Source organism: Cryptomeria japonica, chromosome 11, assembly GCF_030272615.1.
Source record: "Cryptomeria japonica chromosome 11, Sugi_1.0, whole genome shotgun sequence".
NCBI lineage: Eukaryota > Viridiplantae > Streptophyta > Pinopsida > Cupressales > Cupressaceae > Cryptomeria > Cryptomeria japonica.
The window spans coordinates 59292548-59310705 of NC_081415.1; the positions used below are offsets into that span (position 1 = coordinate 59292548).

Sequence of the window (18158 nt, forward strand, 5' to 3'; positions counted from 1 at the left end):
AGTCGTGTGACATGTAATAGGTACGACAGATATAATATGAACATCCTTTGACATTAATGGAAAGCTTATTCTGGTACTTCTTTTATATTTGCATTGTCCATTGCTGTTCAATTTCTGTATTCTTCCTGTTTACCCAGTGAGGTAAACATTTGGCGCCGTTGCCTACACGAACTCAGGAACGGAAGACACGGATGGCGCACAGACACAAGGGGCCTACCCGTTGGTGAAGTAAACCCGGAGAATCGACAACAGCAAATTTTACGAGAATTTCATGAGCGCCAGGATGACGGACGTAGGGAAGACCGACAAAGGACAAATAATCCTTAAATTGTGAAAGGAGAGAAATAAAGAACACTGTTAGAAACAGAAGAATTATGTTGATTGTATACAAAAGAGTGAATTAATAAAGACGTGTTGTGTTTTGATTTATGTGTTGAGAAACATGAAATTGTACCACAATTAATGCCCAATTTACTGAATAAAGACAGAAATAAGAAATTAGAAACCGACAAGTGGGAGGCTGCGCAGAAGGCTTTGATTCTGGAACAACGTGTAGAACGTAGACGGAGGCTGAGGCAACTTGCCGAAGGACGACCTGCCGAAGGGTTGCCCGAAGGGAACCAAGGAGGTGTCACGGAAGGTGCAGAAGCCGAGGGGAATTTCTACGTGTTGCCAGACTACGGTAGAGCGAGAAGCCTTGAAGAGTTTCTGGAGGAAACTAGGTTACGGAGAGAACTAGTTGAAGAGACTCGAGATCGGTTCAAAAACTTATCTCTCACGCCACAAAGGGAGGATCACCGAAGGGAGCCGGGCACGGGTGACGACGAAGTGCCACAAAGGGAGGATCACCGAAGGGAGCCTGGCACGGGTGACGACGAAGGGGAAGTTAACCGCACGGTAGGTATAAGGCAGAACACTGTACCTTCGGTCACCACCACAGGAGACATCAGCGGCATCGGAGGAAGTAACCGCACGGTAGGTACAAGGCAGAACACCGTACCTTTGGTCACCACCACAGGAGGCATCAGCGGCATCGGAGGGAGCAGCACCGGAGGGCAGACACAGCCACAACCACCTCCAAGTAGACGATTTCCATCAATGGCGACCAAACAGAAGTTACCCAAATTCAACGGGGATAGCAAAGATGATCCCGCACGGCATTGCCGTACATGCGAAACCATCTGGACAGCCAACGGGGTGACTGACCAGGATGAATGGATGAAGCAGTTCCCCGCCACACTGAGAGGAGTGGCTATTGATTGGTACGCAGACTTGGATAAAACCAGTGTAACTACGTGGGATGAATTGAAGAAGGCATTCGAGAAGGAATTCCGGCTTCTCCGGGATGATAACGAGATAGTTTCCGAAATCTACGGAACAAAGCAAGGAAAGAAGGAGACTGTACGGGCGTACGGGCGCCGACTAAAAGAGTTAGTCGGGAAAATGGAAAGCCAACCGCCCGATGGCTTGAAGAAGAGGTGGTTTGTCGAGGGTTTGAACCCTAAGCTACGACGGAAGATGAAAATTGTGCCTCCAACATCCTACGACGACGCATACAACCGGGCCATGGACCTGGAAAGTGAAAATAAGACGGCCAAAAAGAAGAAGAATAGATCTTCATCATCATCTGAAGATGATGACACATCGGAAGAAGAGAGTAGTAGTGACGAGAAGCCGAGGAAGAAAGTCACAGCCCTTCAAAAGGATATGGAAAGGATGTTAAAAGAATTTAAGACAATGAAGGGGACTACAAGTAAGGACGATGAACTATGGTGCACGGAGTGTAAGGAGAGCGGCCACACGAAAGGTGCCTGTCCCAAGAAGGCATTCTGCGACATCTGCCAGATTATGGGGCATTCTACGAAGGAATGTCCATACAATTTGAAGGCACGTAACCAGCAAGTGCTCTTTGCGCAGGAGCAGCCATCCACATCAGAGGCAAACAATAATGCATCATCTGGAGGATACCGGGACAACAGACGCGGCGGTGGAAGGAATAGCAACAATACCAATAACGGAAGCCGTCTCCAGTATGACGCCAAGGGCCGGCCAATTATCCAATGTAGGGCCTGTAATCAGTGGGGGCACTTCGCCCGTGATTGCACGAAGGAAGCCACCCCTCAGCACCTCTGCCGTTGGTGTGGGCCAGGCGACCATGAGGACGCAAATTGCCCGCAGGCAGGGGTGAATCTCCTCAACATTGAGAAGGCTGAGAAGACTGGTGAGAAAGAAGTACTGGCGATCACCCGCGCCCAGACGAAAAAAGCCACTTATCCCGACCCCCGTACGGAGAAGGAGAGATTACGGGAGGCAAAGGCCAATATTGAACGTGAGATGACAACTGAACGACGGGACAACGAGGTGGCGAGTACATCATTCCGTACGGAAGTGGAAAAAAACATCATTGGGCAAATATTGCAGATGGAGGTGCCGATAAAGGTAAAAGACCTTCTAGACTCTATGCCACAATTGAGGACTGCCATCCTCACCAATGTGCAAAGCACCGCATTGTCGAGTGCACCACAGGTAGGGGTTCTCGCCACTGCTACGAAGAGTACACCACAGGTGGAGGTTTCCGTCAGCCCTTCGACTGACCCGATGTTACTAGCCTTGAGTAGTGGTAGACACCCAGCTGTGGTAGAAATGGGTATCTGTGGGACCATTCTGAAGGACACCATTGTGGACGGTGGATCTGGGGTGAATGTACTACCAGAAGAAACATGGAAGCGGCTGGGGAAGCCCACCCTGTGGCCACCCACATTCAACCTGGTGGGAGCGGACCAACACGGCATTGAGCCACTCGGCCTGTTGATGGCCCAGCAAGTGACAATTGGTACGCAACCATTCTTGTTAGATTTCGTGGTCATTCCCTCGAAGAAGAAAGGCTATGACGCCATCCTGGGGAGAGTGTGGTTGATCAACGCAAGGGTAAACCACAACTGGAAGAAAAATACACTTTCCATGGAGAAGGGAGGGCGAAAATATACCATTGACCTACACACCCAAAATGTCGGCGAAGAGCTCGCCTCTTCCGACTCGGAGGACTCTAATAAAGGGGAAGGGGGTCCCGATGAAAGTAAGGGCAAGAACGCGATGGAGCCGAACAGTGAAGGGGTGCTAGAATTGGAGGGATGTTCTGAAGATGAGAGATGCTCACTTAACGGGCTCTTCCATTGGCAGATGGAAGATTACGAAATGTTCCAAAGCTACAGGCTCGAAGTAGAGGAACCAGAGCAACCAACAGAGGTGTACCTGCCGGAATACAAAGAATATTGGAAGGGAGACGCCCCAAACCCTGGCGACGTAAATAATCCGAAGAGTGTCGGCACCGATTGGAACCCTGTGTGGAAGGCCGCAGCCTTCAAAATCTTTATTATCCTTCTTCTTCTTATGTACGGGAAGGAGGTCGTGGTCCCTGTAGAATTTGTGGTTCCAGGTCTTTCAATGACCAGTGAAAATAGATTGGCCACCAATGGGTACAAATTGAAACCTTACCACGCGAAGCGCGCAGGGGACCCGAGAGGCCAGACAGACACTCGAGAGTCCGGAGGGGGACCTGAGAGGATGGAAGGAGACTCGAGAGGCCGGGCAGGCGACTCGCCAGGTATAGGACCAAAACAGGAGACTGTCGAGCGAGGAAAACCGAGAAGGATGAAGGGCAATCCCAGAGACACGGGACCCGAACAGACGACTTTCTAAGACATCTAAATTAGGAGAGGAGGGACAAGATTACAAAAAAAAAAAAAAAAAAAAAAAAAAAAAAAAAAAAACCGTACGGTCGTATGACAGGCGACCGTACGGTCAAAAAATAATTTTAAAAAAAAAAGAAAGAAAGAAAAACGAAGGAAAAGAGACCACCGTACGGTGGCACCACCAACGGTGGACACCACCGTGCGGTGGCACCACCGAAGGTGGAACCCACCGTGCGGTGGAAGCCACCGATGGTGGAACCCACCGTGCGGTGGACACCACCGAAGGTGGAACCCACCGTGCGGTGGCACCACCGAAGGTGGAGCCCATCGTGCGGTGGAAGCCGCGAAGGGCCGCGTGGGCATAAAGCCGCCTACCGAAGGGAAAACCGCCGAAGGAGATAAAAAGCTACCGAAGGGAAAGCCGCACATGCCGAAGGAGATAAAAAGCTACCGAAGGGAAAGCCGCACATGCCGAAGGAAGAAAAGCAGCCGAAGGGAAGACGACACCGCACGCTAAGAACGCCGCACGAAGGAGATGCCGCGGGGGAATGAAGGAAGTCAAACGCCAAAAAAATTGAAATGAAGGATTAATTACTTGTATGGGCGAACAGAAGGTGAACCCAATCCGATGTACCAGCCGAATAGCGTGAAGAGAAAGAAGCTACCGTGCGATAGAAGGAAGGAGGTCGAATTTTGGGCGAAGAAGGAGCTACTGTGCGGTAGAAGGAAGAACAGCGTGTGGTAAAAAAAAAAAAAAAAAAACGACGACGGATTGAAAAATGATTCGATGGCATCTGGAGCCTGGACACTGAAAATATTGGAGTGTAGAAGAAGGGTTTTTGACATCATAAAATATCACAGAAATGCAGTGCGCCATGGACTTTCATGGGGTTCTGAAGGTTGTAAATTGGTGTTGGCGGCGGGGGCGCTGCCCCTCGACCCCGCGAGGGGCGCTGCCCCTCGACCCCGCTGGGGCGCTGCCCCAGACCCCGCGGGGGCGCTGCCCCTCGACCCCGCTGGGGGCGTTGCCCCCAGACCCCCAGTTTATTTTGGAGCTACAGAATACCACGGGAAGTGTTGTGCTTGTCCGTACTGTGAGAAGGAAGCCTGCAGCTAAGCATTGGCGGGAATGCCATAAGCCGTAGAGGGAGACGGATTTGGAGGTTGCGAACAAACAGAGTTTGAGGGAAGGCATTGCAGGTCCGCACACTTGTATGACACCAGGGAGTTATTCAGTTCAGTTTTTAACCTTTGGGGAGTGTGATGGAGGATTTCAGGTGTCTCCTAGCATTTGTGCCAGTGGATTGTGGCCACCTCCAGGCATGATTGGTACGCTTTGAGGAACTCGGAGGATGTCTCGGTTGGACGTGAGATTGCCGTGGTGGATGCATAGAGGGCTCGGGAGGAGCTGACCACCAGGTTGGAGGCAATAGTCGCATGAGACTTAGTTCAGCGTACCCAGGAGAGCAGCATGGGTGGCTATCAAGGACAAATTGGCTAGGGAGACAGTATCATTTGAGTAGCAGTTGGTGGAAGTTGAGACTGAAAAACGTGTTTTGCAGACAAGTTTGGGTTAGGCACAGGAGGATTGTGATGGCCAAGGAAGCCATATTGGTGAAATCCGCACTTGAGCATTGGCTGGTAGCAGAAAAGGTTTTCAGGCGAGGACGCAGCAAGTGTATAAGATCTGGGCCCGACTAGCGTCAGTAGTTCCTGCCATTCATCTCTATTTTGTATTAAGTCGTCGGAGTCGACTTCTTTTCTTGGGGGGGATGATGTTATCGGGAAAAAGTGTATAGTTAGTAATGTTAATTATCAATAGTTAGTTAGCCGACGGGTAGGTAGTTGGAGTCGCGACGGTTGGGTCGCACCCCTTCGGCAATCATATATTGTATCACCTCCGGGTGTTGTGGTATGTAATGTTAGTCGTGTGACATGTAATAGGTACGACAAATATAATATGAACATCCTTTGACATTAATGGAAAGATTATTCTGGTACTTCTTTTGTATTTGCATTGTGCATTACTGTTCGATTTCTGTATTCTTCCTGTTTACCCAGTGAGGTAAACACGGTTTGTTTAGTTTAATTTCCTTAGTGGGAACATTGTTTGTGAGAAAGGTATTGTATTGTTTTCGCATACATTGGCACAATTATGATCTTATGTTCAGTCCATTTACTGGATAATTATTTATGAAGTTCTTTAGAATCCGAGAATTATTCTTCTCTAACTTTATCCTTTGATTAGGATTTGTCCTCGACTCAAAAGGAAATCACCTATTGTGTCCTGATACTAAAATCTTGAGATTACTATATTTTACACAATTAATTGCTCAAAGTCATTGTGGTTTCTTAGGAGAAGTCGTGGCTTGTGAAAAATCTTAAAATCCTACTTCAACACCACTGTAATTCTCAAACCCATATGAGCTTCATTGCTTATTAAAAAAGAAAGAAAATGAAAAAAGAAAAGAAAAGAGAACAAATGCAATGAAAGAAATATAATAGTATTTTGCTTTGGGAACGTGTAAATAACTCCATCGAGGCTATAGACACACAGCTAGAAATGGAGAAATATTTGTGAGATTACAGCGATAACCTCATTGGGGCTATGAACACCTAACTGGCAACGAGGCTATATCCAAGATGCTTCCGAAAATAGGACTACTCACGTGGCTCATCACAGTGGATTCTAAGGCTTGCATTGATCTTATGAGATGGAATGAATTCATTTGCACACACCTAGGTAATCAAAGGTGAGGTGCCTTGATCCAATTTGCAAATTTTCTTCCCTTTTGAATATGTTTCCTAGTCTCTTGATAGGTTAAAAGGAATTATCCAGAGGTTCTAAGTCCAGATTGAGTCTTTATCTTTGAAATGTTCAGGAACATTTATTCGAATTGGCACTAGATGTGACATTTTCACACATCGCCCCATTGCAAATGGGGACCCCCACTTTTCACTTCCTAGCTTAGCATTTTGTTTAAGTCATCTTTAGCCTAGCAATAATCGAACTCTTTAACCTTTGTTTGTGAGAGGGGTTTGTCTTGTCGGTTCTGGCTAAGTGTGTTGAGCAACCTTTGGAATGTCTTAGGAGTACGATGTCTTGTCCTTAGTGTGATCAAGTCAAGAATCATGAATGAATGTTCGAGCCAAGGATTGAGGGTGAAATTGCTAAATGTTGTCAAAATGCAAGAAATGTTGTCAAAAGCTTGAAAAGTTGTCAACTTTGTCGAAAGTTGTCAAAAGTTGTAAAATCTTGTAAATGTTATCAAAATTATCAAAGTTGTCAAAGAATGTTGTCAAGGAGAATTGTCAAAGAAGTGTGAGGATTTGGAAAATAATGCTAAGTGTACAAAAATAATGAAAATTCAATGTCTTAACAAGGAAAATTCCTTGTCAAGGTTAGATTTTCCAACCTTGACGAGAGAGAAAAAATAAAGAAAATTTGTGAAAATCCTTAGAAGTGCAAAGTTCAAGCGCAATCTAGGTTGAAATATGGAATTCCTAAATTAAAATTTAAAATCCTTGTTTGGGTAGAGATTTTGGGTAGAGATTTCCAAAAATGAAATTCAAGTTCCATGGTTGAGTGTGAATAATTTATTAAATTCATTCAATTCCTTGTTCAAGTGTGGAATTTTGTAAAATCAAGTGCAAAGTGCAAGGCTCATATGCAGATTTACTTTCAAGTTCATGGATTTCCTTGCCTAATTCATCATAGCGTTTGGAAATTCCTTACACTATCCATTTTAGCACTCACCTCTTTTGCTTCCCATTGGGAAATTACATGAAACTAATGATCTAGTGCTCAATAGTCCTAGATTTACTCTCCCTAGTGCCTTGATGATGTGGATCACCCTTAGACAATTTTGCTTTGATTTAAAAATTCCTGGATCAATTGGGGAGTGTGCACAAAGAATTCTTAGTCATCATTTTGATTGCATCATTCAGTTCCAAACCATAGGTCCAATGCAGCCTATAATCCGGAACTATAGGTCCCATGCGACCTATATTCCAGAACCTTGTTCTAGCACCCTTGAATCCAAGGGACTTGCGTTTTAGCACCCTATTTCCCAAGGAACTAATTCTCTAGCGCTCATGTTGAGTCCCAATCACCTCCTTAATGTAATGTCCCCTACTTGATCTATTTCAATATACTAAAATTGATTGATATTCTTCAGTTAGTTATTAACAAGTTCTTATTTATTTCTTGATTAGATGATTAATTTCATTATTCATAGTTTTTAATATAGATATCAGACCCTGCTACTACTTCAGGTTTTAAGGGAGAAGGGTCTATATATGTTACCAAAGCGCTTAGAGACCAAATACAATAGGTTCCCTCAAAGTTTACAGATCCAATCCCTTACCTATATTGGGTCTATACCCTCAAGGCTTATGGGTCGCTGATCCCCACCCTATCTTGGGACTTAACCTATTGCTTGGATTTAGACTGCCCCTCTTTGGAACATCTTATTCCCATCTTCTTAAATACTGACAGTAATAACATGATTTAAACTATAAGTATACTAATTTCTTATGTATTATGAATATATATGAAATTAAGTATGACTGTCATACATATTGCAGTCCATATTAATATTACTATTAATTATGCATAAGAACATTATTAGGTTTCATATATTAAGCATACATTCTCAGCTCATCCCCATGGATACCACCAAGAACAAAGATGTTATTGCCTGTAACTTAATAACAGTTCTGATCTTATCAATCCATGGTGATGTGATTGGATGCTTTGATTCCTTTCCTTTATATCTCTCAATGTGAGGGAGAGGTCACCCCTCTTCATCATGCTTGCCCTTTGGCAAGAGACACACCCTTTCACCATTAGCACATTTTGAAAGAGTGCAACTCTTCATTATTTCTGCCCTTTGAAAGGGACACAACCTTTCATAATCAGATCTGCACTTCTTATTTAAATCAGATTTGCACTTGTCATTTTTCAAATTCTCCCCCCCCTCAAATGAGTTTCTCTTCTCCCTTTTATATCTCACGTTTGAGGGAGTCACAACTTATCATTTCAGGCCTTTTGACCTTTCATTAACTTTAATCAAATTTTAATTATATATAATTATTTTCTTTTACAGTGCTGGTGGTAATTCTAGGGCTGGATCATGAAGGTCAGCATCTCGATCACTAAGGTCTGTATTTTAATTTATTATTATTTATTATTAAATTATATTTCAAAGTAGGGACATATAGTTTAATAATAAATTAAAATACAAAAGAATAAATATAAAAATTAAAATTAAAATATAAAAGAAAATAATTATATATAATTAAAATTTGATTAAAGTTAATGAAAGGTCAAAAGGCATGAAATGATAAGTTGTGACTCCCTAAAACGTGAGATATAAAAGGGAGAAGAGAAACTCATTTGAGGGGGGGAGAATTTGAAAAATGAGAAGTGCAGATCTGATTATGAAAGGTTGTGTCCCTTTCAAAGGGCAGAAATAATGAAGAGTTGCACTCTTTCGAAACGTGCTAATGGTGAAAGGGTGTGTCTCTTACCAAAAGGGCAAGCATGATGAAGAGGTGTGACCTCTCCCTCACATTGAGAGATATAAAGGAAAGGAATCAAAGCATCCAATCACATCACCATAGATATATAAGATCAGAATTGTTATTAGGTTACAGGTAGTAACATCTTTGTTCTTGGTGGTATGCATGTGGATGAGCTGAGTATGTATGCTTAATATATGAAACCTAATAATGTTCTTATGCATAATTAATAGTAATATTAATATGGACTGCAATATGTATGACAGTCATACTAATTTCATATATATTCATAATACATAAGAAATTAATATACTTATAGTTTAAATCGTGTTATTACTGTCAGTATTTAAGAAGATGGGAATAAGATGTTCCAAAGAGGGGCAGTCTAAATCCAAGCAATAGGTTAAGTCCCAAGATAGGGTGGGGATCAACGACCCATAAGCCTCGAGGGTATAGACCCAATATAGGTAAGGGATTGGATCTGTAAACTTTGAGGGAACCTATTGTATTTGGTCTCTAAGCGCTTTGGTAACATACATAGACCCTTCTCCCTTAAAACTGAAGTAGTAGCAGGGTCTGATATCTATATTAAAAACTATGAATAATGAAATTAATCATCTAATCAAGAAATAAATAAGAACTTGTTAATAACTAATTGAAGAATATCAATCAATTTTAGTATATTGAAATAGATCAAGTAGGGGACATTACACTTAATCCCACCTTGAATTTTGTCCATGCACTCCTTAGAATGCCCTAGCTAGTCCCTATTCACCATCTAATCCCGCCTGGTAACCAGTCCCTTTGTCTTAACCAGCAAGCAGTCCTTGCACACACCTAAAATGCGCTCAAGTGCAAACCTAAATTCGCAAGGCAGAGCGGAAATAACATTAGGACAAGCGTGAATTGGATGAAATGAGGGATGGAGAGCTTGACTTTCTATATACCCATTCAAGATAAAATGCAGTGAGGCCCATGTAGAGCATTAGAGCTATTGAAAAGTGTGAAATAATAATCTGGCCGACCTTGGAGAAGAGTGTGAAGTAATTTGAATTAGAAATTCAAAAATTTTAAAGATAAAGCCTAGCCGACCAAAGGATGATTACAATTAATTTGGTTTCGAACGATTTAAGGTCTAGGTCAGCCTGATGGAACGATTGGAAATTCAAAGTTGAGGAATGATATAAAAGGGAGATATGGTTTCATCAGTTCCAATTCCATTCCGAGCTGATTAAGAGCAAAGCGAACATCAGGAGCAGACATCATTTAGGCGAATTTTATCAGAATTTCCCAGCACCTTCCATGTTCAAGGCGAATTTTCATCCAACACTGAGGCGAGTTTGCAAAGCCACGTTGGTGCAACTAAGGGGAGATTTTCACCATTTTTAAGCCCTGATTGGAGTGCAATCATCAGCAGCCCTAGTGCGAATTCTGCAGACCTCGTTCAACATTTCAAATCAGACCTAGGAGGAGTCAAATTTCCGGCCACATTGGTGCAAATTTCACCAACTTTCATCACCTTGCAAGGTGAAATCAAATCTAATCTGACTGAGAGTGAGTTTCCAGCTGAGAACATCCTAATTTGGAGTGAATCTTGTTTACAGTTTGATCAGATTTCAGGTCAGCATCATTATTTCAGACCTAGAAGAGTTATTTCCAGACTTAGATATTCATTTCCAGATTTTTTGATTGATAAAGTGTTGATGTTATTTTCATTTATGGGATATGGGCGTGTAACATTGAGTTCATTTTATTATTATTATTATTACATGCTTCTTGATTCACAATATTTCTTTTTCCAGGTTTGATGCTAGGATGGAATGTGAAATGAGGACTCAACCACATGGCGGAATCAAGATGTTCAAAGTTCAAGGAACCGGATACAAAGAGGATGCACAAGAACAATCCAAGGGATGGAGGAACCCAACCATGCGGATGAAGGATTCAATTGTACAAGAGAGGATCCACATTTCACAATGCAACTACAATATGTGGGATCAAAGTTTCACACTTCATCATAACGTCTAAGAAAACCTCAAGGGCGTGAAAAGGATATCAAGACAACATTACTCTACAAGAATAAAAGCAAGCTGATTGCATTTGACCTTGGATTTCCAAGATAACATAAGGAACTCTACATCAAGGAACTTCAACTACAATGAAGAATGTGTTTATAAATGAGGTAAATTTCTTTGTTATTGGGACATGTTGTGACATATTCACACATCGCCCCATTGCAAATGGGGACCCCTACTTTTTTGCTTTTTGGGGTTTGTTTCTGGGTCTTTTAGGATTTTGTCTATTAGCCTTTGCATGTTGAGTGTTGCAAGAGGGATCACTAAGAGAGCAAGCTCTGTTTTAGCTAAAGGTGAGTCAGTGGATGCTCCAGGTTAGGGTCATCTTTGAAAGTCTTCCTTAGGACAAGGTTTTGCTCTTGTTGCTAATTGCATCTTGTTTGAGTTTGAGGAGGTCAATGAAGCTCGGTGAGTGAATATCATCTTTGAAGATCTAAGTTAGGTCAAATTGGTGAGTGATGAAGTCTGGAATGTCATCCTGATCTTCAAATGTCCTGAAATTTGGCGCTGTCTCGAATGTCATCCTGATCCTGAAATTTGACTGTTTGGAAAATTGAAGAATCCTCCAAAAACTAGATTTTACATTATAACTCCTGGAGGTCCGACACCACTCTCAAACATCCTGACAGTATATATGGAATATAACTTAAAGTATAAGAAAGATATAAGGAAATATCACTTATACTTAAATGTTATATTCCATTTATGAATCCTGACGGAGAGACCAGAATGTCAAATTTCGCTCCTGACCCTTCCAAAGGGTCCAAAGCGAATTTCAATTTCGCTCCTGACCCTTCCAAAGGGTCCAGAGCGAATTCCTCTATAGGACATTCTACTTTGATCCAAACTTAGGACTAACTCATTCCTAGGCATTATTGAGGGCAAAACACTTATTTGGAGTGAAGAAATGTAATGTCCCTGCTAGTTAGGGATCACTATCCTGCAAAAATAAATTGTTAGAATACAACAAACATATAAATATATATATATAATCTAAATTTCCACTGAATTTTAAAATACTTAATTACCTAATCATCATTTTAATCTAAAAAAGGATACGAATGCCATACAAAGTATGTCCTTAGGCAGCCGTGAAGCTCGCCTTCTTGGAACCCATCTTGGTTCCAAGCCCTCCAGGAAGTCGAAGGTGAATTCGACTCCTGTCTTGAATGTAATTTCTTACATCCAAGCCCTCCAAGAAATCGAAGGTTATTTCGATTCCTGTCTTGGGTGCAACCTCTTGCACCCAAGCCCTCCAAGGAAGACCATGAGTCATTCCTTGCCTTAAGTGATGCATCCCATCACCCAAGTCCTCGGAGTGGACCGGCCAGATCCATCTCCTCTTGGTTGAACTTAATCAACCAAGCCCTAAATATGCATATCAATAATCAGTATATATACTGCCCTAGGGATTTCATAATCCCTTCCTTAGACTAAAGGAGTTTCCTCCCTATAGCCTCCAACATGGGTTTACATTTGTATTTATAATACACTTTGAAGATTTAGTAATATTTAATTTTAATGTTAACATGTATTCCTGATGTATACTTTAACATATATTCATATTAAATGTACCCTATCATTGTTGACATATGCATTACACCTTCCTTGATAACACCTATATTCCTTTATCATTCCTTATGAACAGATTAGTATAATAATTAATTGTATCCCTTAATATACACATGTTTAATGTCTTAATATAATCTTACTACTGTTCATTGAAATGTACTTTAGTTAATATTAACATGTTAATTATCATCCTTAATTAATGCGCAATGAAACATATATTAATTAACATCTATTAATTATCATACCTAACTAATATTTAATGAAATATACAATGGTGACTATTCCCATATATTAATTTATAATATATTTACCTTACCTCTTACCTGCTGATCCCGAGGTCTGCTCCTGGCTGCTCTCCCGTATTCCTTTTTTTTCCCTCCCCTTTCCTTGCAGTGGCTGCTTCCCTTTATATCCTTGTGAAGGGATGTGAACCCCCACAATCCCCTTCCACACCAAGGGGTGCAGTGGCAGTCACAGCCCATGCTGCGATTACCATCGCACCTCTTGGTGCGGGGGAATCGGAGGGTGGCTTCTTTTAAATATAATGATATTAAATCTGCTTCAATATTTAAAGTAATGTTTTGGTTTATTTGCTTTAATAACATTAACGTAATACTTTTTGTTTTATTTGTTATATATTAAAATAACACTTCTTTCATTATGTAAAATATATGATATTTTAATTAATTCTTTCCTTATTATATAAATGTATTTCCTCTTTAATATAATACTTATTATATTAAATGTATTTAAATCTATTTAATATAATACTTATTTTACATATATTTCCTCTTTTTCATAGAATACTTATTTTATTGTATTAGTCATGTATTTACAATAATTTTATTTATTCGATCCCTACCCTTAATATTATTTACATAACTTTATATTAGGGGCTGATGCTATTATATAGATGTATTTCCTCTTTAATATAATACTTATTATATTAAATGTATTTAAATCTATTTAATATAATACTTATTTTAAATATATTTCCTCTTTTTAATAGAATACTTATTTTATTGTATTAGTCATGTATTTACAATAATTTTATTTATTCGATCCCTATCCTTAATATTATTTACATAACTTTATATCAGGGGCTGATGCGGGTTTATTACAAGAAATGTGTGAGATGAAGTCAAGATTTGAGCCTAAGAGAAATTTCGCTCTTGACCCTTCCAAAGGGTCCAGAGCGAAATTCTTAGAAGACACATTTTTTCCTCCTTGTTTGCACTGAAAGCCTTATTCCTTGGTCATGGTGGGGGTAGATGGATATGTTCTTGCCTTAGGGAGTGACTAAAAGTGAAGGAGTGAAGGATTTTAGCCTAAAATAGAAATTTCGCTCCTGACCCTTCCAAAGGCTCCAGAGCGAAATTCTTCATAAGCCTCATTTGCTTCCTTGCTTAGACTACCAACCTTGTTCCTTGGGCATATTTGGAAGGGAGATGATGTGTCTTTGCCTTTCCAAGTGATAGAATGTAAAGGAGTGAAGGATTTTTTACCAAGACAAGAATTTCACTCCTGACCTTTCCAAAGGGTCCAGAGCGAAATTCATATGAACCCCTTTTTTCTTCACAAGGCCTTGAAGTGAATGCTAACTTGGACTGGAGGGTGATCAAGAGAAGCCTAATGAGTTATATCCAAGCCAAAGAAGGGAGGAAAAAAGTGAAAATGAGCCTAGAAGGAGAATTTCGCTCCTGACCCTTCCAAAGGGTCCAAAGCGAAATTCACTTTTTCTCTATTTTTGCACTTTGATATGGCCAAGTTTTGGATTTTTGAGGCATAGTTGAGGAGACTTGGATGCATATTTACCTTGGAGAGGAGGTTTGAGACAATGAAATGATGGAAATCAACCTGGAAGGAGAATTTTGCTCCTGACCTTTCCAAAGGGTCCAGAGCGAAATCCTCCATTTGACATTCTTTTTTGCCTTAGACCCTAGAGTGACCTTGTCTGGAGCTAGTTTGATAGCGAATTGCCTTGATTAGAATGAAAGGAAGTTGAATTGATTGCATTTGAGGAAGAATTGGATGAATGAAGTGCAAGATCAACCTGGAAAGAGGATTTCGCTCCTGACCCTTCCAAAGGGTCCAGAGCGAAAATCCTTATAGCTCTTATTTTCTTCCTTGTTTTGGCTAGGCGTTGGCATGTTGGAGGGTGAATTGGTATGTTCTTGCCTTGAGAGGTAGTTGGACGCTTTAAAAGATGAATATTTTGCCTAAATCATCAATTTCGCTCCTGACCCTTCTAAAGGGTTCAGAGCAAAATTCTTTATTAACCTCATTTGCTTCCATGCTTGGGCTTCAAACCTTGTTCCTTGGGTGAAGAGTGATGGAACTTTACCTTGCAAATAAGATTGGGATTGAAAAGATGAAGAGTCGAGTCTAGAATGAGAAATTCGCTCCTGACCCTTCCAAAGGGTCCAGAGCGAAATTTCCCAAAACCACTCTTTTCCCTCAATTTTATGCCAAGTCTAGGGTGGTTCAAGGTGAATTAGGATTGGAAGTGTCCTTCGGTGTGACTTTGACTTGCTAGGGATTATCAAATTTGAAGGAATTGAGCCAAATCATGAATTTCGCTCCTGACCCTTCCAAAGAGTCCTGAGCGAAATTCCTTAAAACTACCTTTTCCTTTCATTTTTATGCCAAGCTAAGCCTAGACCAAGGTGGAAGAAGTTGGGAGATGCCCCTAGGATTGCCCTTGAATGGATTGTCGCCTCCAAAGATGAAGATTTTAGGCGAGGAGAAGGCTTTCGCGCCTGACCCTTCCAGAGGGTCCAGGGCGAAATCCTAAATAGGTCCTATCCCTAGCCATGCTTTTTGGCAAAGTTCTCCTTATTAGCCATTTTTTAGGCCAAGTGTTGTTAATTTGAGAGAAGGATTCAAATGGAGAATCAAGTAATAACAAAGTGGAAGAAATGGAGTTGAGTGAAGGAAAACAAGCAAAGCGAGAAAGTCGCTCCTGACCCTTCTAAAGGGTCTAGAGTGAAATTCTCCAAATCAACCATTTTCTCCTTGAGTGAAGCAAAAACATTGATTCCTATGGCATGGTTGAAGGTGGAATGAGGTATTCCTGCCTTGTTAGGTAAATTGCAGTGAAGGAAGTCAAGAAATAAGTCTAAAGCTTCAATTTCGCTCCTGACCCTTCCAAAGTGTCCAGAGCGAAATTCTTAATTTCACCTAACTTGCCCATAACCAATGTCAGGAAATGGATCCCTAGGCTTTGGAGAAGAGAAAACTAAGCATATGCTTGCCTTGGGAGGACTTTTGGAGTAAAGGAGTGATATAATTGTCCTGGAATGCAAATTTCGCTCTTGACCTTTCTAAAGGGTCCAGGGCGAAATCCCTTATAGGTCCTGTCCTTGGCCAGGGTCCAAAGCGAAATTTTATGGGGCGTGTCCCTGGGAAGGATCTCAAGCGAACTTCATTTTGATAACTCTTGTTGATGTTTTAAGGTAGAAAATGCTATGTTGAATGAATTTATTATGTGTCCTTAATCATCCTTGGTTTATTTTGCAGATGGAAGAAGACCAGGCCAGGTCATGGACGACCACTTCCAGTCCATCATCAAGGACGTTCCAGAAGCAGAAGGGGAAGACTCAAGGTGCTTTGAGGCATTGGATGACTAGGAGTGTTCAAGGAGTTCAAGTTAGCCTCAAGACCTCATTCTACCACAAGATAACAAAGAAAGGCTTTGCCAGCACTTCAAGGTGAGGTGTACTTCCGGAGAAGGACGACTTGACAATCAGGAAACCTCATCAGACACATGGGAGTCAAAGAAAGGCACACCGTTCATCAAGCACATTAAAGACAGAGGAGGATCAACCAAGGTCAATACAAGGGTACGTTGAAGAAGCAGATAGTTTCAGAAGAGTTAATCAAAGTTAACTTTTCAGCATCATCAAATTGAATATTAAAAGAGGAACGAACAAGTACTAGACAAGGTGGCATCCCAGTCATCATTCCTCCAGTCAGATTGGTCCACCTCAGCATGACCAGATTCAATGTACCTAATTTATTGGAGGCGGTACAAACTTTGATGTACCTACCCCTGCTTCCTATTGGTCCTCACCCTTGGAATGTAATTTTCTAATTGGCTAAGGAGGTTTGTTGTAACAAACCCTAATTAGGGTTTCTATCTTGTAATCCTAGCCATTGATTCTAAGTCAATCAAAGCCGTCTGTTTGTAAAGGGTTCTCTATATAAAGCCCTGGCTCCTCATTTATAAAGGTTAATAGTTAATAGTGGGTGAATAGTTAGAAATAGTGAATAGTCAGTTGATAGAATAGCAATTAGAGTAGATTAGGAGGACAAGGCAAGAAATTGTTGCCATTGATTGTAAATAAACTCCATTTTCATTGAAGTTATGGTGAAGTGTGTTGTTTCTTTGCAATATGCATGGTCTCTTGTTGAATCTTCATTTTAGATGATAGATAATTAAATGAAAGAAGATATTGAATGCACTCGCATGGAATCCACCTAGTCCAAACCACTAGCCTTTTGCTGACTGTAAGAGCGCCTTGCGTGGTCAACTGGCATAAAACGAGCTTAATCCCGAGTCATAACACCTATGTTGTTCACGCATTATCTTGAATGGTGATCAGTATCTAATGGTGTACGATTTGGACATATTTGAAAGATCCCATAGAAGATCGCACTGAGTTGGTGTTGAATTTTTCAACCTGATGGTGAGACCCAGCCCAATAGGACTCCACCTCGTCATTCATCCATCTTCTCGCATTCTAGGTCTTAGAGTAGACTTCCTGAATCCTGTGTCTTTTGCCATTTCTTTATCTTCCAGTTAGTAAATAAGACTTGTGATTCCAGCAAATCAGACGCTCGGGTCATCAAGTGTAAGTCCCCTTGTGATTCCAGCAAAATCACATCATACCACGAGAAGCTTATCCACACGTAGAGAACCTACATATCAGAACCTTGGAGTTACTCCGATTGATCCTTCGGCGAGATTTTCAACAATCGGGAAACTTTGTTCAAGAGAGGATAAGATACCTTGGTATTCTATTCTGTGTTCGCATGTGCATGAAAAACACATCAACAAGACACAAGTACAAGAATTAAAAGGCAATGTGTATATAATATATATTTATGATTTTTATATGTTTTTTCTACAAATTCTATAGGTGAACCCAAAGCAAACCCAACTCCACTAAATGATGTGTTGTATCCAAATACCAATACCCAAACTAGTAACTTAAATTCTAGGCGATAAGATAACATTGACCGTAACACATTCACTTCCTTACAGATTTCAAGTCTTCTTGGAGCAATTCAAATG

General features: G+C 41.1%; 1 protein-coding gene across 2 annotated transcripts in view; it reads right to left on the reverse strand.

Moving 5' to 3' along the window:
* Positions 1–18158, reverse strand: part of LOC131051356 (molybdenum cofactor sulfurase) — a 385620-nt gene that overhangs the window by 274054 nt on the left and 93408 nt on the right. The window lies entirely within an intron of this gene.